Source organism: Aquarana catesbeiana, linkage group LG01, assembly GCF_042186555.1.
Source record: "Aquarana catesbeiana isolate 2022-GZ linkage group LG01, ASM4218655v1, whole genome shotgun sequence".
In the NCBI taxonomy this organism is placed as follows: Eukaryota; Metazoa; Chordata; class Amphibia; order Anura; family Ranidae; genus Aquarana; species Aquarana catesbeiana.
This window is the reverse complement of record NC_133324.1, coordinates 7156125-7182942: the sequence shown is the minus strand read 5'-3', so window position 1 is coordinate 7182942 and position 26818 is coordinate 7156125. Positions and strand designations below refer to the sequence as shown.

General features: G+C 43.8%; 1 long non-coding RNA gene across 1 annotated transcript; it reads left to right on the top strand.

The window, feature by feature from the left end:
• The first annotated feature begins 24546 nt into the window (after positions 1-24546).
• On the top strand, positions 24547-25885 carry LOC141130110 (uncharacterized). The gene is made up of 2 exons (XR_012241996.1): positions 24547-25256; positions 25318-25885. It is a non-coding gene; the product is annotated as an uncharacterized lncRNA (long non-coding RNA).
• The last annotated feature ends 933 nt before the right edge of the window (positions 25886-26818 follow it).

Below are 26818 nucleotides of genomic sequence, written 5' to 3'. Positions count from 1 at the left end.
TGTGAGTATATGTGACCCCTCCACCAATAATAAAGATGGCCTCTCACCTTAGAACAGGGACCCTTTAATTACAGAGGGTTACAGAGGGTTACACCTTCCCTTATGGATAAATATGGATGGTAAACAGCAAATCCTGACCAGTCTGGATACAGCAAAAGGCAATGACTATGCAGCGTGAGTGACTCCCAAGGCACATGGATCATGTAAGCAAAAAGGGACACAACATAGTCCTCTCCGCTAGATAAACATTTATTGATAAGAAAAAGAAATAAAACTTACAAACATGGCACTAATCTAGTGCCAAATGCTGAGCATGTGTAAAAACAAAGGATGCGAGATGGCCGCGGGTGACGTCACGACACTTCCTTCCGTAACAACTCTTCTCTCTCCCTCACCCCCTCTCTTTCTCACCTCCCCCTCTGTTACCCTCCTCTCTGTCACCCTCCATCTCTTTATCGATCTCACCACCCCTCCCTCTCTCACCCCCACTCACCCCTTCCCAGCGCTCCCTCCCTCTCCTTCCTCCTTCTCCTCCTTCCCTTCTCCCTCACTCCCACTCTCTCTCCCCCTTTCACTCATCTTCTCTCTCTCCTTTTGCTCACCCCTCTCCCTCCCCCTCTCTGTCACCCTCTCTCTCTCCCCCCTCTCGCTCACCCTCCCCCTCTCTCCCCCTCCCTCTCTGCCCCTCCTCTCTCCCCCTCTCGCTCACCCTCCCCCTTCTCTCCCCCTCCCTCTCTGCCCCCTCTCTCCCCCTCCTCTCTCCCTCCCCCTCCCTCTCTGCCCCCTCTTTCCCCCTCCTCTCTCTCTCTCTGCCCCCTCTCTCCCCCTCCTCTCTCTCTCCCCCTCCTCCCTCTCTGCCCCCTCTTCCCTCTCCTCTCTCTGCCCCTTCCTCTCTCTCCCCCTCTCTCTCTGTCCCCTCTCTCCCCCTCCTCTCTCTCCCCTCTCTCTCCCTCCCCCTCTCTCTCCCCCTTTTCTCTCTCCCCCACCCCCTCTGCCCCCTCTCTCCCCCTCTCTCTCCCCTCTCTCTCCCTCCCTCTCCTCTCTCTTCCCCTCCTCTCTCTGCCCCCTCTCTCCCCCTCCTCTCTCTCCCTCCCCTTCCCTCTCTGCCCCTCCTCTCTCTCCCTCTCCCTCTGCCCTCTCTCTCCCTCTCCTCTCTCTCCCCTTCCTCTCCCTCCCCCTCTCTCTCCCTCCCCTCCCTCTCTGCCCCCTCTCTCCTCCTCTTCTCTCTCCCTCCCCCTCCCTCTCTCCCCCTCCTCTCTCTCCCTCCCCCTCCCTATCTGCCCCCTCTCTACCCCCTCTCTCCCCCTCCTCTCTCTCACTCCCCCTTCCTCTCTTCCCCCTCTCTCCCCCTCCTCTCTCTCCCCCTCCTCTCTCTCCCCCTTCTCTCTCCCTCCCCCTCCCTCTCCCCCCCTCCTCTCTCTCCCTCCCCCTCCCTCTCTGCCCCTTCTCTCCCCCTCCTCTCTCTCCCCCTCCTCCCTCTCCCTCCCCTTCCCTCTCTGACCCCTCTCTCCCCCTCCTCTCTCTCCTTCTCCTCTCTCTCCCTCCTCCTCCCTCTCTGCCCCCTCTCTCCCTCTCCTCTCTCTCCCTCCCCCTCCCTCTCTGCCCCCTCTCCTCTCTCCCTCCTCCTCTCTCTTCCTCTCTCCTCTCTCTCCCTCCCTCTCCCTCTCTGCCCCCTCTCCTCTCTCCCCCTCCTCTCTCTCCCTCCTCCTCTCTCTCCCTCCTCCTCCCTCTCTGCCCCTTCTCTCCCCCTGCTCTCTCTCTCCTCCCTCTCTCTCTGCGCTGTACTGGGATCCCCCCACTCTTCTTCCTCTGTGGATGTGGAATGACTCAGTGACACCCCCTCTCCATTCTCCCAAGGCACGTGAAATTCTTAGAAGGGTTGCCACCTTGCTGGGTCCCAGATGTTGTATTGGCTGCATATGTCTGATGGGTGAGGAGGGTGCCCAGGAAGTGGTGCAAATGAACTGTGTGCTAGATCCATGCATCCTTCTGCAGCCATTTTCACATTTTTTTCCCATTATAGGCGTGATTGGGCCCTCGTGTGTAAGTTTTGCCTAAGGCCTCACAAAGCCTAGAGCCGCCTCTGCATTAGTGTCATGATCAGTGAGAGGAATGGTCCTTACAATTGTTGTCATTGGGAAGAATTACCTCCTTATAGATAGCTAAAAAGATCAATGGTGTCAGTGGGAACTTATCTGAGAGCCAGAAATTGCCCAATGCTGAAGGAACCCCTAGCAACCTATGGAGGAACCCTAGGGTTCCACGGAACCCTGGTTGAGAATCACTGCTCTAATGTCTCTAGTGACGATATCTGTTGTGCCTCTGCGGTCGTAGTGTTCACTCCTATTTTAATAGCTTGGGGAGTCTGTGCTGATTGTATTGTCTGTATGGCCTTTACTTCAGTCGCCTGACAACGTGTGTCTGTCATCATAGTCTCGGAGCCACGTCTGTTTGCCCCTGTTAAGTAATGATCAATATCAACCCGTACTTCCCCCTGCTTTGGCTGTTTTGGCTGCTCTATGTGAGGTTTTTGGTCTGCTTTTGTGTTTGCATACCGCTGTAGTATAGATGGGAGAAGATGGAGTCAATCCATCCAAATATTCACCCTGAAAGAAGTTTGTCATATAGCGTACTGCCACATGAAAAAAATAAAAAAGGAGATCCCAGAGATAGCTCTTTATCTGATCTTTATAGTTTCTCGTGGACATTTTAACAACCCAAAGGCTGGCATAAAGTTTAATATTAAGCTTTCTCTTATTGGCAGAGAGTTTTTTCTTCTATTCCCTCCACGGATGTCCTGAAAAGTCAGCCGCTTTGAACAACTCCACCAGCCTGCCCTTTCAGAGGGGATATTAGGCTACAATGGTAGCGTTAATACACATTATTTGATATGAGCAATAATAGGATACAATAGTAACGTTCTCTTAGGAAATGTCCCTTACAGTGAGCAGCAAAAGTATTTCCAGCGGGGAGGAGCCCGCATCCAACCCCTCAATACATCATCAAATGACTAGTCCTCTCCCCGGCTGTCCTAGAGAGCCGACTCCGGCGAGCCGCTCCACCTGCTTGCGGCTTTCAGAGGGAGTGTCAGGCTGCTTCAGTCACGGTCCGCAGTGTGTCAAGTCCCGGCTGAGCTCAGGGGATATACTCACGGACCCAATAGCTGGTTCGTATCAACGGGTCCGGCCAGTACAATCAATGCAGTGAGCGGTACGTAGATAGAAGGCACTTCCAGCGAAGCAGGACCCGAGTCTAGTTCCTCAATGCAGCGTCAACGACGGACAGGTTTCAGACAGGTAAACCCAGTCAGTGTTTAGCAGGGGTAACGCTAGATACTTGATAGCTTAGTATCATTTTCTGAACTATTGCCCTCTCCATTCCATTGTTTTTAGGCTGTTTTAGGTTGCTCGGGTGTATGGCATATCGAATTAGGTATGTCGAGGCAGCGGAAAAGCAGGAGCTCCTGCAACGAGCGTCCTCACTCAGCCATATCCAACCACACTCCCCATCTTCCTGCTATCTAAATTCCTTGTTACTTCTTCCCATGGCCATTTCCAGAACTTCTCCAGAACCTTTCCCATTTTCTGGAACTCCCTACCCCAGTCTGTCTGATTATCTCCTACTCTGTTCTCCTGGAGGTGATTTCTGAAAACCCTTCCCTTCAAAGAGGCCTATCCTGTCCCCATTTTGTAAAGTGCTGTGAAAAATCTTGGCATTATATAAATCCTGTGTGATAATAATATGTAATTGATGTACTGTGATAAATGGAATAATCTGGGATTTCAAAGCTCAGTGATAGTCTTTACAAGTAACCTTCTCCTGTCACACCTGATTCCTTATATCTTTTCTTCCATAGCAGGTTTGCCAAATTTGCTCAAGGTATCCGTCCTCTTACCCAAAAATATCAGAAAATGTCAACACTGTGGGTCCTGTCCTGCCTGGTCCTGCTCAGCGGAGCCTATGGTGAGTACACGCATTGTATGTTTGTGGCACTTTATAACATACTGTATGTAGTGATGAGCCTGCGGTTCAAGTCGAACGTAAGTTTGACTCGAACATCAGGTGTTCGTCTGTTCTAAAACAAACTGAACGTATGGGATGTTTGCGGGAAATTTGAGCGCTGTTGAATGCCCCATAACGCACTGCGAGATCGCAATGCATTGCTGTATGATGATTGGCCAAAGCATGCAACTGACTTGCATGCTTTGGCCAATCACAGCACGGTCTGCTGAGAGAGCCATAATTGGCCAAAGGCAGAGTGCCTTTGGCCAATCATGGCTCAGGGGGGCTAAGTCCACACCCCACACTATATAAGGCTGCTTACATAGCGGCCATGTATAGTGTTGTTGGTGTGGACAGAGAGATAGCTTGAGATAGATTAAGCAGGCAGGTTATTCATTTAGTGGCAGTGTATTTGATATATATATATATGAAGTCAGTCTAAAATATATATATATATATATATATATATATATATATATATATATATATATATATATATATATATATACTCTGCACTCAGTGTAGCCTATATATACAGTGCAGCCATTGTACAGTTTCTAATACAGTGCAGGCGGTGTACACAGTATATAATACAGTGTGTGCAGTTACTACTACACTTCTGGGTGGCGCATCTGTGCGATGTATAGAACAGTGCCGCAGCAAAATTACATTTCTAAAGGGAAAAATGTCATCCAAACTTGCTCGTGGCTGTAATGTATTGTGACAATATGGATGAAAAATCAATGAAAAAATTGGCGTGGGTCCCCCCAGTCCATACATTGGAACTCCGTGCCAAAAGTAAAAAAAAAAAAAACAGTGTGGGGTCCCCCCAAAATCTATACCAGACACTTATCCAAGCAAGTAGCCTGGCTGAGCGCCCCCCCTCCTGAACCCTATCAGTCCAATCACATTATGTCACATTATGTCAGAAGGGGCTGGGTCACTCAGTTACGTCACCGGATGGCCCCACCCTTGCCTATGTAACAGCTAACACAGCCAAGAGACAGCAGTCTCATCAAGGCAGAGGTTTTCTTTAATATTTTTCGGGTTCATCGGGCAGCATGATTGATGATAGATGGACATTGCAGGACACTTTTTTTTTTTAATAAAGGAATTGTCAAAAACTGTCTATTGTGGTTTTTACTTTTTGACACTTTTTTGGGTGAATGGGTAGGGGTACAATATACGCAATACCCATTCACATAGGGGCGGCAGGATCTGGGGGCCCTCTGGTTAAAGGGGGCTTCCAGATTCCAATAATCCCCCCACCCGCAGACCCCCACAACCACCAGGCCAGGGTTGTGGGGACAAGGTCCTTTTCCCCATCAACATGGGGACAAGGTGCTTTGAGGGGACTGCAAAGCACCCTCCCCATGTTGAGGGCAAGCAGCCTGGTATGGTTCGGGGGGGCAGGACGCTCGCTCGTCCCCCCCTTTCCTGGCCTGCCAGCTGCTTGCTCAGATAAAGGACTGATATGGATTTTGGGGGGGACCCCACGCCAATTTAAAAAAAAAATTTGCTGTGGAGTCTCCCTTAAAATCTATACCAGACCCAAAGGGACTGGTATGGACTGGGGGGACCCCATGCCATTTTTTTTCTTAATTCTGTCATAGGATTCCCCTTAACCACTTCAATACACTGTATTATATACTGTGCACTGACTGCACTGTATATACAGTCAGGTCCATAAATAATGGGACATCTACACAATTCTAATCTTTTTGGCTCTATACACCACCACAATGGATTTGAAATGAAATGAACAAGATGTTCTTTAACTGCAGAATTTCAGCTTTAATTTGAGGGTATTTACATCCAAATCAGGTGAACGGTGTAGGAATTACAACAGTTTGTATATGTGCCTCCCACTTTTTAAGGGACCAAAAGTAATGGGACAGATTAACAATCATCCATCAAACTTTCACTTTTTAATACTTGGTTGCAAATCCTTTGCAGTCAATTACAGCCTGAAATCTGGAACGCATAGGCTGTAAATGACTAGACATCACCAGACTCTGGGTGGGAGGCACATATACAAACTGTTGTAATTCCTACACCGTTCACCTGATTTGGATGTAAATACCCTCAAATTAAAGCTGAAAGTCTGCAGTTGAAGCACATCTTGTTTGTTTCATCTCAAATCCATTGTGGTGGTGTATAGAGTCAAAAAGATTAGAATTGTGTCGAAGTCCCAATATTTATGGACCTGACTGTATATATATATATATATATATATATATACTGTATCTCATTGGGAGCGCACTTAAAGTTCTCACAGCATTATTTCATCTAGCTAATTGCTTAGTTAAAATAACATGATCCACGCTAGGACAAATGGATTACTGTGCTCCCGTGGTCAAAGTGGGGAACTTCCAGACACGTCTGCCCACTATATCAAATCCAGATACTACCCTGTAAAACTATGAGAATTATTTGTAATAATTGTTATGTAGCAAAATCTTCATCCATAAACAAAATATTGAAGTGTTAGTAAAAGTTAGTTAAAAGGTTGGCGACACTGGGAGTGTAACGAGCTCCCATTGCCACCCCCCTAGTCTGAACATAATAGTTCTTTTTGTAATAAAAATAGTTACTCTCCATAGCCATTTTGAGACCAAGAACAGATTGGGTTGATTCTTGAGGGTCTCAAAATGGCTATGGAGAGTAACTATTTTTGGTATAAAAAGAACTCTTATGTTCAGACTAAGGGGGTGGCAATGGGAGTTCGTTACACTCCCAGTGTCGCCAACCTTTTTATGAACATGTGGGAGGAGGAACACATCTATGAGAGTGAACAACCACAATTAAAATTATATCGAAGATACATAGATGATGTTATTATCTTATGGGAAGGACTGGACATTTACACTATAAGTGTCCCTCCTTTCCATCCATCCACATGCTGATATCCCGTGATTTAACATACCATGGAAGAGATCCCTGCATTGGATACCTGGAACAAAGGCTAATCTGACTACATGCATCTTACCTCTGTAGGGATGCAGCTATCTGGTGAGTGTGGAACCTGAGAGGGGAGCACGAGTGTCGATCACTTTTTGCACAGAAGTTGTGACCAATCTGTTGTATACAGTCACTGTGGAATTCGGCACCGGTCACTTTGGAGAGTCACGTTTATGGACATTGATTGCACAAATCAGTTTGGACTATTACAGCATATTACACATTTATTTTGTGTTGCTTTTTATACACATATATGTGTATAAAAAGTGTATGTGTATATGTTTATGGATGAAGATTTTGGTACATAGCAATTATTGCATATAATTCTCATAGTTTTACAAGGTAGTATCTGGATTAGATATAGTGGGCGGATGTGTCTGGAAGTTCCCCACTTTGACTACTGGGGGCACGGTAGTTCATTTGTCCTCCCGTGGATCATGTTATTCTAACTAAGCAATTAGCCAGATGAAATAATACTGTGAGAACTTTTAGTGCACTCCCAATGAGTTATATATATATTTATATATAGATATATATATATAGATATACAGTTATCTCACAAAAGTGAGTACACCCCTCACATTTGTGTAAATATTTTATTATATCTTTTCATGTGACAACACTGAAGAAATGACACTTTGCTACAATGTAAAGTAGTGAGTGTACAGCTTGTATAATGCCCCGTACACACGGTCGGACATTGATCGGACATTGATCGGACATTCCGACAACAAAATCCTAGGATTTTTTCCGACGGATATTGGCTCAAACTTGTCTTGCATACACACAGTCACACAAAGTTGTCGGAAAATCCGATCATTCTGAACGCGGTGACGTAAAACATGTACGTCAGGACTATAAACGGGGCAGTGGCCAATAGCTTTCATCTCTTTATTTATTCTGAGCATGCGTGGCACTTTGTGCGTCGGATTTGTGTACACACAATCGGAATTTCCGACAACGGATTTTGTTGTCGGAAAATTTTATAGCCTGCTCTCAAACTTTGTGTGTCGGAAAATCCAATGGAAAATGTGTGATGGAGCCCACACACGGTCGGAATTTCCGACAACAAGGTCCTATCACACATTTTCCGTCGGAAAATCCGACCGTGTGTATGGGGCATAACAATTTGTAAATTTGCTGCCCCTCAAAATAACTCAACACACAGCCATTAATGTCTAAACCGCTGGCAACAAAAGTCAGTACACCCCTAAGTGAAAATGTCCAAATTAGGCCCAATTAGCCTTTTTTCCTCCCCCGGTGTCATGTGACTTGTTAGTGTTACAAGATCTCAGGTGTGAATGGGGAGCAGGTGTGTTAAATTTGGTGTTATCGCTCTCACTCTCACATACTGGTCACTGGAAGTTCAACATGGCACCTCATGGCAAAGAACTCTCTGAGGATCTGAAAAAAAGAATTGTTGCTCTACATAAAGATGGCCTAGGCTATAAGAAGATTGCCAAGACCCTGAAACTGAGCGGCAGCACGGTGGCAAAGACCATATAGCGGTATAACAGGACAGGTTCCACTCAGAACAGGCCTCACCATGGTCGACCGAAGAAGTTGAGGTCACGTGCTCAGCGTCATATCCAGAGGTTGTCTTTGGGAAATAGAGGTATGAGTGCTGCCAGCATTGCTGCAGAGGTTGTAGGGGTGGGGGGTCAGTCTGTCGGTGCTCAGACCATACGCCGCACACTGCATCAAATTGGTCTGCATGGCTGTCATCCCAGAAGAAAGCCTCTTCTAAAGATGATACACAAGAAAGCCCACAGTTTTCTGAAGAGAAGCAGATTAACATGGATTACTGGAACCATGTCCTGTGGTCTGATGAGACCAAGATAAAAGTATTTGATTCAGATGGTGTCAAGCGTGTGTGGCGGCAACCAGGTGAGGAGGACAAAGACAAGTGTGTCTTGTCTACAGTCAAGCATGGTGGTGGGAGTGTCATGGTCTGGAGCTGCATGAGTACTGCCGGCACTGGGGAGCTACAGATCATTGAGGGAACCATGAATGCCAACGTGTACTGTTACATACTGAAGCAGAGCATGATCCCCCCCCTTCAGAGACTGGGCCGCAGGGCAGTATTCCAACATGATAACCACCCCAAACACACCTCCAAGACCACCACTGCCTTGCTAAACAAGCTGTGGGTAAAAGTGATAGACTGGCCAAGCATGTTTCCAGACCTAAACCCTATTGAGCATCTGTGGGACATCCTCAAACAGAAGGTGGAGGAGCGTAAGGTCTCTAACATCCACCAGCTCCGTGATGTCATCATGGAGGAGGGGAAGAGGACTCCAGTGGCAACCTGTGAAGCTCTGGTGACCTCCATGCCCAAGAGGGTTAAGGCATTGCTGGAAAATAATGGTGGCCAAACAAAATATTGACACTTTGGACATTTTCCCTTAGGGGTGTACTCACTTTTGTTGCCAGCGGTTTAGACATTAATGGCTGTGTGTTGAGTTATTTTGAGGGGACAGCAAATTTACACTGTTATACAAGCTGTACACTCACTACTTTACATTGTAGCAAAGTGTCATTTCTTCAGTGTTGTCACATGAGAGGAAAATAGTTACAAAAATGTGAGGGGTGTACTTACTTTTGTGAGATACTGTATATCTAAATATAGATATATATATTCTTATCAGCACTTTATTCTGTTTATGGATGAAGATTTTTTTTGGCACTATTTGCAGTTTTGAAAACCACATTTTATTCTTTATTTTTAGTGATGACATTTTTGGCACAATAGGATCATTGTCTTGGTAACAATTTGCACTTGCACATGCACTTTAGCACATTTTCAAGATCGCTTTGGTCAATCTATTACTAAGTCTCTTGGCAGTGCCACCTACCTCTTTATATTGCACTCTACTTCACGTGGTGAAGTTTCCACGGGAGGCAGCAGCCATATTTACACCTAAGCGTGGAACGATACATATACAGTATATAGATGTATATATGGTGTTGTATTATATGGTAGTGTGTAACAATGTATTACTGGCAGTTATTATAGGAATGTGTTTATTTTCTCAGGTTTCGGCTTTCCTGTCTTCAGGCCCCTTATCCCTGGTTACGAAAGGCTTGTGAATGGTAAAAACATCGTCCCTGGTTTTTGGCCACGGCATAAGTATATTCAGGTACAATCACTTCTTTCTGTAGGGGTCCACAAGGCTCTGTCCCTGGAACCCTTCTCTTCTCTATCCACACCTCCTCATTTTATCATTTGATAACCTTCTACGGCTCTCAGTACCAGCTCTATGCTAATGACACCCAAATCTATCTCTCTACTCCCCACCGCACACCTTCAGTCTCCTCTCACATTACTAACTTACTAACTGACAAATCAGTATCACACCACACCACTTCTTCAAACTCAATCTTTCTAAAACTGAGCTCATAATTCTCGCCCACCCTCCCCCACCCATGCCCACCTCCCTTACTTTCAATTAAGATCAATAATACAACTATAAGTCCCCCCACTCATGGCAGGGTGCTATGTGCAATTCTGGACTCTGACCTGTCCTATTAGCCCCAAATCCAATTGTTGTCCTAACTTTGTAGCCTTCACCTCAACATTATCTCCAAAATCTGCCTCTTCTCAGCCAATGAAACCACTAAGGTACTCATTCACTCCTTTGTTATCACTCACCTTGACTATTGCAGCTCCCTTCTCATACGACTGCCTCAGCATAGGCTATCCTCCTTTTAGTCTATCATGATTGCTATTTCCATGGTCATTTCTCTTACCAGCTTCTCAGGGTCTCTGCCAATCTTTCCACTGGCTTCCATTCCATGTCTGCCACTTTTCTCTGCCAATCCCTCCAATGGCCTCCATTCAGTGTCCTCCAACTCTCTCTGCCAATCCCTCCACTGGTTTCCATTCAGTGTCCTCCACCCCTCTCTGCCAATCCCTCCACTGGCCTCCTCTCAGTGTCCTCCACCCCTTCTCTGCCAATCCCTCCACTGGCTTCCATTCAGTGTCCTCCACCACTCTCTGCCAATTCCTCCACTGGCTTCTACTTAGTGTCCTTCACCCCTTTTTGCCAATCCCTCCACTGGCTTCCATTCAGTGTCCTTCACCCCTTTCTGCCAATCCCTCCACTGGCTTCCATTCAGTGTCCTCCACCCCTCTCTGCCAATCCCTCCACTCTCTTCCACTTAGAGTCCTACACCCCTCTCTGCCAATCCCTCCACTCAATTCCATTCAGTGTCCTCCACCTCTCTATGACAATCCCTTCACTGGCCTTCTCTCAGTGTCCTCCACCCCTTTCTGCCAATCCCTCCACTGGCTTCCATTCAGTGTCCTCCACCGCTCTCTGCCAATCCCTCCACTCGATTCCATTCAGTGTCCTCCACCTCTCTATGACAATCCCTTCACTGGCTTCCATTCAGTGTCCTCCACCCATAATTGTGGGGTAGGTAGCTGAAGTCCTACCCTACCACTGGGGCTCCTATCATCTATGGTTCTGGAGATACGGGGCTCCTTGCACAGCCTGTCAGAAGCTACATACAGAGCAGCCAGTTTAAATCCAAGCTGGCACACTGTGTTTGTAGCAGACTGAGGATGAGGATGGGCTCACAGAGCCTCTCCTCACTTTTTAAAAAGAGAGCTCGCTCTAGGCGTCTGTACCTGAATAATACCTTCCTTGCCAAAAACAAAAACAGATTAAAATTGCAAACATTTAACATGTTTTACACCGCTCTCACTGGTGCTTAATCAGAGCTGTGAGAGCAGTGTGAAACGCATTAGAGGTTGGCAAAAATGTACAAAAATTCTATTTTTTGTACAGACTGTATGTTCAATAAAGGAAAAGACTATTTTTGGAGTGCGGCTATCCGGATCTTTATTTGCTCATATGCATTCTCCTCACCTCTTGTCAGAGGTTCTGAGCTTAATGGACAGCTTGGAGCCTTGGACCAATGGTAAAGTATCATTTGCCAAAGCTGTCCAATAAAAATGCTGCAGTGGAGGCACGCCTCTCACTGCAGTGTCATAGAAGGGGGCGTGTCTAAAAGACAAATGCTCCCTTCCAGCCCAGCCCTCTTATCTACAAGGAAAAAAACATTAATGGGTATAAGATTTACCCACAATCCCATGTTTTTCTCACACAGTTAAGAGGGAGAATGAGAATCTGCTGCTGAAAAGGTACAAGATAAATCATATATTATTATAACATAATATTTGATTATTTATCTATTTACTGTGAAATTACTGGTTGGAATTTATAACTTCAAACTTCAGTAATTTGTCCATTAAGCCACCTGCTTGAGTACAGATTTTCAAAATACAGTAAATTACCTTAAAAACAATTTATAATAATTATTTGTATATTACTTACTTATGGTAATTAACCCCTTGCCACCCAGGCCAATTCTGACACTTCTCTCCTACATGTAAAAATCATCAATTTTTTGCTAGAAAATTACTCAGAACCCCCAAACATTACATATACACAGTATATATTAGCAGACACCCTAGGGATTAAAATGGTGGTTGTTGCAACTTTTTATGTCACACGATATTTGCGCAGCAATTTTTTATATGCGTTTTTCTTTTTTTTTAAATATACTGTTTCATAAATAAAAAAAATTAAAAAAACGAAAACTAAAGTTAGCCCAATTTTTTTGATATACTATGAAACTTGATGTTATGCCGAGTAAATAGATACCCAACATGTCACGCTTTAAAATTGCGCACACTTGTGGAATGGCGCCAAACTTCAGTACTTAAAAATCTCCATAGGCGACGCTTTAAAATTTTTTACAGGTTCCATGTTTAGATTTACAGAGGAGGTCTAGGGCTAGAATTATTGCTCTCGCTCTGACGATGGCGGCGTATGTAACCCGTGTGTATCTGGCTCTAATACCAGCCAGTGCCCTCACCAGCCACTCACCTCACCGCACCTCCCTGGTGTATAGAGTACACTTTATGGTTTTTGGTAGTGGGTTCTGGGAAATCTAGACCAGGCCAGAATGTATCCAGGCCAAGAATATCTAAAAATGATAAGACTCCTAATCCTCACAGTAGTTTGTGTTTTCTTTTCCATCCAGAACTTCCCAGGTTGTAGTCTTTCCAGATTCTGCCCCCTGATTCCTCCCCCCCCCCCATCCTCCACCTCTTCAACCTCTGCAGCAATGCTGGCAGCACTTATACGTCTATTTCCCAAAGACAACCTCTGAATATGACGCTGAGCACGTGACCTCAACTTCTTTGGTGGACCATGGCGAGGCCTGTTCTGAGTGGAACCTGTCCTGTTATACCGCTGTATGGTCTTGGCCACCGTGCTGCAGCTCAGTTTCAGGGTCTTGGCAATCTTATTATACCCTAGGCCATGTTTATGTAGAGCAACAATTCTTTTTTTTCTGATCCTGAGAGAGTTCTTTGCCATGAGGTGCCATGTTCAATTTCCAGTGACCAGTATGAGAGAGTGAGAGCGATAACACCAAATTTAACACACCTGCTCCCCATTCACACCTGAGACCTTGTAACACTAACGAGTCACATGACACCGGGGGAGGGAAAATGGCTAATTGGGCCAAATTTGGAGATTTTCACTTAGGGGTGTACTGACTTTTGTTGCCATCGGTTTAGACATTAATGGCTGTGTGTTGAGTTATTTTGAGGGGACAGTAAATTTACACTGTTATACAAGCTGTACACTCACTACTTTACATTGTAGACAAGTGTCATTTCTTCAGTGTTGTCACATGAAAAGGTAGAAGAAAATTTTTACAGAGATGTGACCGAGGGGTGTACTCACTTGTGTGGGATACTGTGTGTGTGTATTATATATATATATATATATATATATATATATATATATATTTATATATAAAATATATTATAATATAATAATTATATATAATAATGATAATTATATAATATAATTATTATATATAATATATATATATTCAGCTATTTTTAGTTCCTTTACTTTACTTCCTTTGTTTTTGTTTTTGTATTTTTTAGGCTCCCATTATTTTTTTCTTTTCTTTTCTTTTCTTTTCTTTTCTTTTCTTTTCTTTTCGTGGTGTTTATATCTAATATCTCCTCTTCTGTCAATGTTTAACCTTTTCACTTATTTACTGTTACTGCTTTTTATTTATAGGAGTCAGGCCGGGTTCACACTATTTGTGAATTGGATGAGGGTTTCCCTCCACATCCAGTTCGCGATAGCAGGAGATTTTGACCGTCTCTCTATGGAGTCGGTATACATATCTCCACTGCAGCTCCGGTGCAAATTCCTGTGCATCTTTTTGGTCCGTTTCAGATTCGGCCAAAAATTTGGGGCTGAAGTCGGACCTGAATTGGAGAACGGGGACGCACAGGAACCCATTGCTGGGAGCCGCAGGCGCAGATAGTGTGAACCCAGCCTGAATCAAGTCTATAGGGCCTGCACTCAAGTTCCACCTCTTCCTTGTTCCTCATTTGTTCCCCTTGGTTTGCTCGTGGGCCGACTCTCCTGTTTCCACAGCCCCCCCGGGACAGACACCCAGTTGTAGGTTTCCCTGATGTTGGGATTGTTTATTTTTTTCCTGTGGGTTGCTACCATTATTACTTGTAGCCGTTTCCTCCTTCACTTCATTTTTTCTCATATAATTTGTTCTTCATTTTGTAGATTTAATTATAGACACCATGCCAGTGACATCATGATGAAGGCAACTGTGTTTGATGAAATGCGTCGAGATTATGATGTCTTACATTCTTCGTTTATTGCACATTTGTATGAAGAAATTTGTGATTATGTACCAAGAAGGAATATTTGTAATACTCATGTCTCTTTCTGGTGCAGTTTTTTGCTCCTTCATGACCAGGCCATTTGTTGCTATGTGGCACTGCACTACTTTAACTGGGGATTGCGCGGTCATGCAAGGCTGTACTCAAATGAAATTTATATAATTTTTCTCACACAAGTAGAGCTTTCTTTTGGTGGTATTTGGTCACCATTGGGTTTTTCATTTTTTGCGATATAAAAACTAAAAAAGGTGAAAAATTTTGAAAGAAATATTTTTTAATTTCCACCATAAAGCAAAGCCAAAAAAAAAAGAATGTATTCATAAATTTTAAGCAAAATGTATTCTGCTACCTGTTTTTGATAAACAAAATCCCAATCAGTGTATATTGTTTAGTTTCACTCCGCCTGTGACAGAAGCTGGCGCTATACAATAAGCATCGGCTTCTGTGGTTCTGCTCCGCGGCCGCATGTTTCCTCTACCGCCGCCTAGACATGTACACTGCTAAAAAATTTGTTAATTTTCATTTCATTCATTTTTTTTATTTTGTTTTGTTTTTTTTGGGTCATTCAATATGTTCTAAAATCCGAAATTCTAAAATTCGTAAATTCGGAAATTCGGAAATTCGTAAATTTGGAAATGATAAAATTTGAAAATTCGGAGATGCGCAAATCCTTAAATTAAAATGAAAATCCAAAAACTTGAAAATCCTAAAATGTGAAAATCTGAAATAATAACTAATTAACTAATAATAACTAACAATTAAATTATAGGTATTGGAATTTCCTTTCAAATGTGTCTGTTAACATAATGAATATGAATTTATCCAAAGTTACGAATTATCCGAAATAAAGAATGCCGCATCTAAACAAATGAAACGTAACACATTAATAATAATAAATAATAATAATAGTAATAATAATAAAATGTTTTTAATATTTATTTTTAATTCATTATGTTTCATTCATTTACATGCGGTATTCATTATTTTGAATAATTCGTAAGTTCGGATACATTCGTATTCGTTATGTTCACTAACAGCCAAATAAAAAAAAAAGAAATTCCAATACCTGTAATTTAATAGTTATTATTAGTTAGTTATTTTTTCGGACTTTTTCGGGTTTTTGAATATTCGGATTTTCATTCTTATTTTTGGATTTTCAAATTTTCCAAATTTTCGAAATTTCTGAATTTTCTCATTTTTGGACTTTCACATTCTGAATTTTTGGGAAAAAAAATGTTAAACCATTTTTTGTTAATTTGAATATTTCCGAATTAACTAATTTATCGAATTTAGTCAAAAAATTCATTTGGAGCAAAACGAATTGCACATGTCTACCGCCGGCTCCATCCTAGAGCAGGAGGTTGAGGGCCACATCAGAGGGCTCTGGGTAAAGAAAACTTTTTGCAACAAGAAGTAAAAATAGGATTTTTATAACAGCTTACCTGTAAAATCCTTTTCCACATCACGGGACACAGAGCCATAGTAATTACTGTATGGGTTATATGGCACCTCTAGGTGATGGACACTGGCACGCCCTAGACAGGAAGTTTAGCTCCCTATATAACCCCTCCCCTTACTGGGAGTACCTCAGTTTTGAAGCAAAGCAATATACGTGTATTAGAAGACACATCACAGAAAATCCTTTTCTGTGATGTACTCCAAGAAAAGGATTTTACAGGTAAGCTGTTATAAAAATCCTATTTTCTTTTTCGTACATCACAGGACACAGAACCTCGGTATTTACTGAATGGAATATCCCAGAGCAATGCTATCTGAGGAGAGGGAAACACAGCTTATACTGCTGCCTGTAGCACACTGCGCCCAAAGGCGATATCCTCATGCCTTCTCACATCCACCTGTTAGAATCTGGTGAATGTATGGACTGAAGACCAAGTTGCGGCCTTGCAGATTTGATCCATGGAGGCCTGGTGATGCACTGCCCACGAAGCACCAACAGTCCTGGTGGAGTGCGCTTTGATTTGAAAAGGTAGAACTTTCCTCTTCAAACCATAAGCTTGAATAATTACATGGCGAATCCACTTAGCAATAGTAGATTTTGACACTGCCTGTCCTTTTCTAGGACCTTCAGGCAACACAAACAAAACATCCGTTTTCCGAACCTGAGCAGTCTAGAGAATGTAGTGACTCTTCTTCCTTAGAACAGGGTTCTGGAAAAAATGAAGGCAGAACAATATCCTGGTTTAGATGAAAACCTGAAACCACCTTCGGTAGAAATCTGATGATGAGGACGCAATAATAATCTATCCTTGTTAATGATTAAATATGGCTCTTTACAAGAAAGAGACGCCAATTCTGATACCCTTCTTGCAGAAGAAATGGCCACCAGAAATATTAGCTTCCTTGTCAAAGAGACCAAGGGAATTTGTTGTATCGGCTCAATAGGTTGTTTCTGTAATGCTGACAGAAATAAATTCAAGTTCCAAGGGTTCAGGGGATCTCTAACCGATGAAATAAGCCGTGTTACCCCCTGTATAAAGCTTCGGACCAAAGAATGCGAAGCAAGCGGACGTTGAAACAATACCGATAAGGCCGAGACCTGGCCCTTGATAGTACTCAAGGCCAGCTTCATCTCTAACCCCATTTGCAGAAAGGCAAGGATTCTACCTATGACATACTTTCTGGGATTCCTACCCCAGGATTCACACCAGGAAACATATGCCTTCCAGACTCTATAATAAATGACTCTGGAGGCCGGCTTCCTTGCATTAATGTAGATTAAGGTAGATATCACTGAGCCTGAAAGCCCACGATTCTTCAGAATGTGGGTTTCAATAGACAAACCATTAAATTTAGCGTTTGTAAGGTATGATGAAACACTGGTCCCTGCGATAGCAGGTCTGGACGTGGTGGTAGGGTCCATGGGTCCCTACCGCCATCTTTACTATTTCTGCATACCAAGATCTTCTGGGCCATGCTGGGGCCACAAGAACCACCGACTTCTTTTCCTGCTTGATCCTGCAAAGAAGTCGTGGTAGCAGCAGAATAGGAGGGAATGCATAAATCAGTGAGAACTGATCCCACGGGGTCACCAACGCATCTGTCCAACATGAAAGTGGATCCCTTGTTCTTGACAAAAAGTTGTCGATCTTGTTGTTGAACCTGGACGCAAACAGATCAGCATCTTGGATCCCCCATCTTTGGCATATAACCAGGAAGATGTCGGGGTGAAGAGACCATTCCCCCGGGAACAACTGCTGGGGACTTAAGTAGTCCGCCTGCTAGTTCTCTACCCCTGGAATGAAAATTGCCAATATGCACGGCACATGCTTTTCTGCACAGGTTAAAGTCTGTTTTACCTCTCCCTGGGCTGCACAACTTATGGTGCCCCCTGGGTGATTGATATAAGCCACTGCTGTGGCATTGTTGGATTGGATCCTGACAGGACAACCCTGCAACCTGAATGTCCAGGCCTTTAGGGCTAGGTGCGCTGTCCGAATCTCTAGAATGTTGATGGGTGAGGTCCTCTCGGTTCTGGACCATTTCCCCTGGACAACCGTCTCTTCCAGAATTACTCCCCAACCCGAAAGGCTGGCAACTGTTGTTACCACCTTCCAGGTAACTGGTAAGAAGGATTTCCCTTTCCGCAGATTCTCGGGTATCAACCACCAACTGAGGCTCTGATGCACTATTGGCGACAAATGCATCGGAAAATCTAGCACCTGGACTTTCTTGTTCCAGGCAGACAGGATACTGTTTTGCAGCAGTATCGAATGAAACTGAGCATAGGGAACCGCTTCGAATGAAGTCACCATCCTTCCCAACAACCTCATGCAAAGGCAAATAGAAGGACCCTTCTTCGCCCTGGCTACCTGAACCAGCTCCTTTATGGCGTTGATTTTTGCCTGGGGTAAAAGCACCCTCTTCTGGGCTGTATCTATAACCAGATCCAAGTACTCTAGTCTTCTTACTGGTTTTAAAGAAGACTTCTCTAGGTTGAGGACCTAACCTAGGTATTCCAGGTAGTTGACTGTGGCGACCAAGCTTTGGTCTAAGTGACCGGTCTATGAAGAGCAGGTCATCTAGATAAGCTGTCATCGTTATACCCATGGACCATAATCTGGCCAGAGGAGGGGCCAAGACCTTTGTAAACACCTGAGGTGCAGTAGCTAGACAGAAAGGTAAAGCTACAAACTAAAAATGAAGTTTTTCTACTTCAAAAGTAAGATATTTCTGATGAGCGGGGAAAAAAGGGGCATGCAGGTATGCATCCTTGATGTCGATTGATGCCAGAGGTTCTCCTAGTTGTAGGATGAAGACTACTGATTGGATTGATTCCATGCGAAAAGATCGAATTTTTAGGAACCCATTTAGATCTTTGAGATCTAGAATGGATCTGACATCTCCATTCGGTTTTGGCATTGTGAAAAGGTTTGAAAAAAAACCCAACCCCTGCTCTTCCATGGGAACCACCATGATTACTTTTTGCGACAAAAATCGCTTCAACACTTGAAAGAGAGACTTCTTTTTCTCTGGGTCTTTGGGAACATTTGATCTGAGGAAACGAGGAGATGAGAATTCTCTGAACTCTAGTTTGTAACCTAGAGCTATTGTGGAGACCACCCATCTGTCCCGAAAATCCTCCTGCCAGACCCTTGAGAACTGTAGCAGTCTTCCCCCGAGCGGGGGCACCCCTTCATAAAGAGGCTTTAGCTTTCTGTCTTGTAGATTTCCTCCCCCAGGACTTCTTTTGTCCCTGGGGTTGACTCTGAGTTTTACCTCTTGAACCTGACGGTCGAGGCCATCGCTACTGCCTGGAGGCTGATGCCCCTGGCACTGGAGAAAGAGCCTATTTAAATGGGGGATGTTTACTCCTTTTCTTAACTGGGTACTTTTGCTACTTGAGATTTTTTGGATATAATTGTCCCAATCATCCCCAAACAGCCTTTCACCGTAGAAGGGGAAACCAGCCAGGAGCTTTTTGCTTGGCGCTTTGGCTGACCAATTTTTCAACCATAACCATATGAGTCTACGTATATGCACCAACCCAAGCTTAAGGCGAGAGGTCTGAAAGATAGAATCTCTCAACTGCAAAACACAAAGCCGCTGGCAGCTCAGCTTACTCCTGGGCCTGCTGTTCAGGGAAAACCTTGAGCACCTGTTTTAAGTGGTCTCTCAAGGATTGACATACCCCAATTGCCGCCACTGCAGGTTGAGCTACTGAACCTGCCAAGGAAAAAAAGTTTTTCTAACAGGAATTCCAATTTTTTATCGGTTGGATACCTAAGCATTTGAGCGTTGTCAACAGGACAAGTCAAACTTTTATTTACAGAGGATATATCAGCGTCAATTGCTGGTATACTCCACATCTTAGTAAATTTTTCCTCCATAGGATAAAGTGTTGAAAACTTTTTAGGAGGGAAAAAATTTTTATCTGGGTGATCCCACTTAGAATAAATAAGCTTTTCCAGCAATGAATGAACAGGAAAAGCATACGCAGCTTGAGGAGGCCTTAGTGAACGCAAAGAAGAAGTGGGCTTTTCAACCGACTCAGTTACGGGTAACTTATATGTGGAGCGGACCATTTCAGTAAGAGAATGCACCAGCAATTTCTCAGCCTGTGAAGCTGAAGAGGGTCCTTCCCCACTTGATTCCTCAGAAGAGGAGTCATCAGTCTCTTCCCAGTCCCCTGAGGGGGATTCATCTTCCCTTTCCCAGTGTTCCTCTGTTTGAGGGTCCTGGGTGGTAGAAGAGGACCTAATGCATTTTCTTCCACTTTGTGAAGATGCTATGAAGGCCACTAATCTTTCCTCTAATCCACTCATGGCTGAGGAAAAAAACCTCCTGAGTAATATATACAGGGGCTGAAATGCCAGAAACAGTTGCAGCCCCAACCCCGACGGCTCACTCTGACCATCCTCCCTAGGTCTTTCAGGGGGAGATGGCGTTGCAGAGGGGGGTCCTCAGAGCCTGAGGGAGTTCCCTTTGAGCCCATATTTTTCAGGGTATTTGTACCTCCCTTTCTGCCCATAGTACTAAGCACAAATGCAGAGGTACTACCAGAAATGCACCCCCTGCTGAGCAAAATAGTTTAGCAACTGCGCTGCTATCAAGGCTCAGCCTGATGCTAAGTAAACATGCCTGGGAATGCCTGTGTCAACCACTCTCACATGCAATCCATCTGCTCTGTGTCCCTCCTTTAGCTGTGCGCACCTGCAAAAGAGTACACCTTTATAGCTAAGCATGGCCCGCGTTGTGGGCATTGAACCATGCCGTGCTGATGCTCCGCTCCCCCTCCTCCGACCATCCCTTTCGCCCCCCCCCATCTTTTTTAAAAAAAGACTGCTTTCCAGCACAAGCGGGGGCTCCGATCTGACCGGATCGCAAGTGGAGGGGGATCTGGGGCGGAGGAGAGAGGAGGGCAGGAGGATGGAGAGCCGCTGTAATGACGGCGGCAGTGGGAGAGGTGCGGCATACCGCCGACTGACCCATGACCTCTAGCCTGGAAGGAAGCTGTGGGGGGATATTCCTGAAAAGAGAAAACCCCCCTTCCCACATCCTACCTGGAGCTCGGAGGAAGCGTGCAGCTTGTGACACAGAGCAAGACTGACAAGCATGGAACAGGTTTGTGCTCTTGACAGCCCCCGGGTGGTGACTTTAGGCATAGCAACATTCACTTAAAGGAGAAAACCCACAAGAATTAGAAAAATTCCTTAGGAATCTCCCTTACCTTATCCGGCTGCAGGGTTCTGTGATAAACCAAACAGACCCAATCTTCACCACTCACGCTGGGCTCCGTTAAAAAAAACCTTGTTATCGGGGGATCCACACTCCTGAATCTGTAAAGCACCCCGCCAGGAAAATATGGCTGAAAAAAACCAAACACTGGATCCCGGGGTCCAGCTCTCTAAAAAGAGAAGCGTTACAGGTAAAACCGGGTACCATTCAATTCGGCCTGGAAAAGACACTTTGAATGGATCCGGTTGCATGGCTTGCCCCTGCAAAGATTTCTCCAGCGGAGCTCAGCACGTCTTTACTCGTGACCAACACCTTAGACGCTGGCAAAAAAATGGAGGTACTCCCAGTAAGGGGAGGGGTTATATATGGAGCTAAACTTCCTGTTTAGGGTGTGCCAGTGTCCATCACCTAGAGGTGCCTATATAACCCATTCAATAAATACTGTGGCTCTGTGTCCCATGATATACGAAAAAGAAATGGGGTTTTCAGCAGCCCAACATGGCATATATTGTACAAACTCAACGTTATAAATTGTATTTAGTATATGTAGAACATCTGCACCACTTCCAGGGTCAATATAAAGTCACAACCTCACCAGGCCTTCCTAGAAGATTGTCCAAGTGTTTGCTGTTCTCATTACCATTCTATTCCTCACTATGGAGCCTATCTGAAGCCACATTTCTCATATATACATTTATAAGAAAATGAAGTCATATATTCTAGAAAATTAGTTCTGATTTATTAAAAAATTAATAAAAATGCTTAACAAAAACTTTTCTAGGTCTTTGAACACCCCGAGTACAACTCCAAGACCTCCACCAATGACAACGCTCCGATCAAGCTGTCCAGTCTTCTCACCGCCAATGAAGATGTGTCCCAGGTTTCTCTGGATTCTGGTTCTGACACCACAACCGTCCGCACCACATTGCCACCTGACCCTAATCCCGGTAAGGGAATATGATATCCTGCAAAAAAAAAAAAATGATTAACCAATTAAAGTCCTAGGGCATGCCTCATGTCTGGGTCTCTTCCCATGTTGTCCCCATCCTGTTACTAACATTGGTAAGACCCAGCTGGCTGTGTGATTTTTTTTATTTTTTAATGAAATCCCTTATTTATGTGTATGTAGTGTAGTAAACAGTTACAGATCTGCCTGATTTACCTTTTGCAGTTTGTGTATCATTGGAGGGGAATTATTACGGAATATTTCTCCTTACATCATTTAGTTTTCCCCAGAACAAGAAGGTATTTACTGTTCTTTTTGATGATATCACTCTTCTTTTTGATGATGTCACTGTTCTTTTTGATGATGTCACTGTTCTTTTTGATGATGTCATTGTTCTTTTTGATGATGTCATTGTTATTTGATGATATCACTGTTCTTTTTGATGATGTCACTGTTCTTTTTGATGATGTCATTGTTATTTGATGATATCACTGTTCTTTTTGATGATGTGAAGAAAGTAGAAATATCTACAGTTCTATTATTCTCGTATTCTCGGGGTCGTTTCTGGATGTATAGCAAAGTCTTTGCGTTTATATGTCAGTGTCCTCTCTCCTAGAGGGTGTGTGTAAAGGGGAAATGTATCTGTCTTTATCCAAGGCCGCATATCCAACTTACTTTTAGGAATTTGTTTCTTAGTAGAAATTGAAGAATCCTTTGTTCGTACGATGCTTCAACCAGAAAGGTTGTTTATTTTTCAGAAAGATAAGTAAAGACGAGACATCTGGTAACATATGGTATGGTGATGGCCTCAGAAGGAGGAGGAGACATCTGATGTGACATTCTCCAAAGCGTAGGGTTCCTTCCCATCTCTCTTCCACCTCTCTTCGTAGCTACCACACAACCCTCATGCATTCTTATACTGTTTCATAATGTTATGTCAGCATTTCCTAGTAACACCCATATTTGCATATATACTTTAAATGGTTTCAGTCTAAAGATAAGTAGCATAACTCCACCCATTGTCCTGACATAATAACTCAGAATAGAAGTACCTATACAGCAAAACGACTTCTCTCTGCCCTCTGTCCCTGTGTGTTCTGTGACCTTCAGAAACCATCACTAATTACATAGAACATTCATGTGTTTCATATATTTTTCAGAAACTTTATCACTTAAAATATGAGTTAACTCAAAATCTTCTAACATGAGGTCACTGTTCTTTTTGATGATATCACTGTTCTTTTTGATGATTTCACTGTTATTTGATTATTTAATGATGTCATTGTTATTTGATGATGTCACTGTTCTTTTTTTATGATGTCACTGTTATTTGATGTCATCACTGTTATTTGATGATGTCACTGTTCTTTTTTGATGATATCACTTTTTTTGATGATGTCACTGTTCTTTTTTGATGATATCACTGTTATTTGATGATTTTTTTTTTTTTTTTTTTACCAAAAACATGTAGCAGAATACATATTGGCCTAAATTGATGGGGAAATTCGATTTTTTTACATGTTTTTTATTGGATGTTTTATAGTAGAAAGTAAAACAATATTGTTTTTTTTTCAAAGTTGTTGGCCTTTTTTTGTTGATAGCGCAAAAATTAAAAAATGCAGAGGGGTTCAAATACCCCCAAAATCCATACCAGGTCCTTTGGGTCTGGTATAGATTTTAAGAGGGGAACTTCCATATTCCGATAAGCACCCCACCTGCAGACCCTGACAACCAATGGCCAGGATTGCTGTGAAGAGGCTCTTGTCCCCATCAACATGGGACCCCAAAGCACCCTCCCCATGTTGAGGGCAAGCGGCCTGGTATGGTTCAGGGGGGGGGCTCGCTCACCCCCCCTTCCTGGTCTGCCAGGCTGCTTGCTCGGATAAAGGTCTGGTATGGATTTTGGGGGGGACCCCACACTAGTTTTTTATCATTTTTGGCGCGTAGTTCCCCTTAAAGTCCCCTTAAAATCACTGCACTGATATGGATTTTGGGGTGGAATCCACAATGCTTTTTTTTTTTTTTTAAATTTGGAGTGGAGTTCCCCTTAAAATCTATACCAGACCCAAAGGTCCTGGTAAGGATTTGGGGGGGGGGGGGGCATGTTGTTTTTTTTCTTAAATCTGTCATAAGGTTCCCCTTTATCACTTCAACTGACTGTATTATATAGTTTGCACTGACTGCACTATATCTATATATATATATATATATATATATATATATATATATATATATATACCGTATTTATCGGCGTATAACACGCACTTTTTTCCCCTTAAAATCAGGGGAAAGTCGCAGGTGCGTGTTATACGCCGATCCCCTGCGATCCCGAGCTGTCAAAATTTCAAAATCGCCGACCGCGATTTGAAAATGGCGCCGCCGGCGCCGAATTACACAGAGCCGGTCCTCGGCTCTTTCCGGCGGCTCTCGTTCACTTTCAGGTCCACTCTTAGTCCCGAGCGGAGCTATCCGAACCTAGCCGAGTAGGCCGAGAGCCCTTTCACACTGGGGGCGGTTTGCAGGCGCTATTGCGCTAATAATAGCGCCTGCAAACCGACCCGAAAGTGCCGCTGCTTTCATTCCAGTGTGAAAGCCCCGAGGGCTCTCACACTGGAGCAGGACGCTAGCAGGACGGGAAAAAAAGTCCTGCCAGCAGCATCTTCGGAGCGGTGAAGGAGCGGAGTGTATGTTAATGCATAAACCAACCTTTGTGTAATGCTTGTAGACCCAACAGTGCGCATCCCAAATGACAATCTAAACAGGCTTGTCGATCGGGACCATAAGTAGGGGCATTCCGTCGGTACACCGAACAGCGTGAGTTCAGGGATCTGTGGTTGCTAGGCAGCAGGGTGCAGGGATCTGTGGTTGCTAGGCAGCAGGGTGCAGGGATCTGTGGTTGCTAGGCAGCAGGTGCAGGGATCTGTGGTTGCTAGGCAGCAGGGTGCAGGGATCTGTGGTTGCTAGGCAGCAGGGTGCAGGGATCTGTGGTTGCTAGGCAGCAGGTCGGATCCAATTGAAACAGCGATCATTGTCTGCACATGCACACTGCGGCCCGGCGAGAGCTAGGCAATGGGGGTTCGGCCCGCCGATGTCATGGAAACGTATGACGTCAGGAGACCCCGCCCACCTAGGCAGATTGTGTCCATTCAAAAAACAAGGGGAGTGAAGGAAACGGTGAATGTGAAAGTTGTAAGTGCATAGAGAGAAATGAAGCCATCAGATCGGGAGAGCAAATAGGGAAAGGAGATAAAGAAGGAAAACGGGTGAAAGAGAAAAGGCAGACCAAGGAGTAATGGAGGACACAGGAAAGTGCAAATAGATAAAGATGAATAGCAGCAAAAAGGAGATATAAAAGGGGGGAGGGGGGAAAGGGGGAGAAGAACAGATAGAAGAAAAAAGGGGGATATATAAAGAGAAGAAAAAGAAAAAAAAGAACATAAATAAACGACAAAGGAGAAGAAAATAAGGTAAAAATAACATACGAGTGAAAAATAAAAAAGAACAAACAGAGAGAAGTGAGAATAGGAAAAAGGAAGAAATGAGTGTGAAAAGGAAGCAAATTAAGAGGAAGAGGTGCAACTGAGAAACATTTTGGAAAATAAACTGACAAAAATAAGTAAAGAAAATGACCTAAGTAAGAAAAAATAAATCAAATGTGAAAAAATAATAAAAAATGAAATAAAAATAAAAATAAAATAAAAAATAAAAAGTAGTCTTTTGTGATTGTCACATGATAAATCGTGACAAACAGCTTTGCGCGAAGCATGTTACCCCAAAAGAAGCTCCTGCTCTTTCTGGAGTGACAAGCTTCGAGCGATGTGGTTGGACTGTCATTGGGTGGCAATGCCACACTTGTGAGGGTGAACTGTGGTAATAATTAATGTTGTCATGTTAATCTCTCATTTCTCTTCAGTTTACACTAATCAGGTGGTCCAATTGGGGTGAATGGCCCCAGTGAGGAGTGCCAGAAACACCGGGGACCCAAGAGCCAATGCAAGGTATGATGGCCTAAAACCTTTATTATTGACCAGTGTTGGTTCTCTTCAGTCAGCTTGGGGAACAGAACAATATTCTTCTGGATCAGATTCCCTCTAGTTGGATCTTTAATAAGTAGAACTGTTTCTAACCTCACAATCTTGCATACATAGAGTATAATCATTTATTGATAGCAAAATATATATTTATATAAAGTATAAAAGGATTAGGAATGAAACCAGTCCTTGTTAGTGACAAGTGACTAGTAAAGGATTTGCTCCACCATTGATCTTTACAGAGATGATTGAAAGTCCAAATCTTGGAAATGATGTAATCGGGTCATCTTATGTATGATCTCTACACTGACGACACACAAATCTATCCCTCCACTCTCCTCATCTCACTACTTCAGTCTCCTCCCGCATTACTAACCTACTGTAGACAATAGGAAATGGTCTGCGTGGCTCTAAAATATCATGCACCTCATCCTGTTTAAT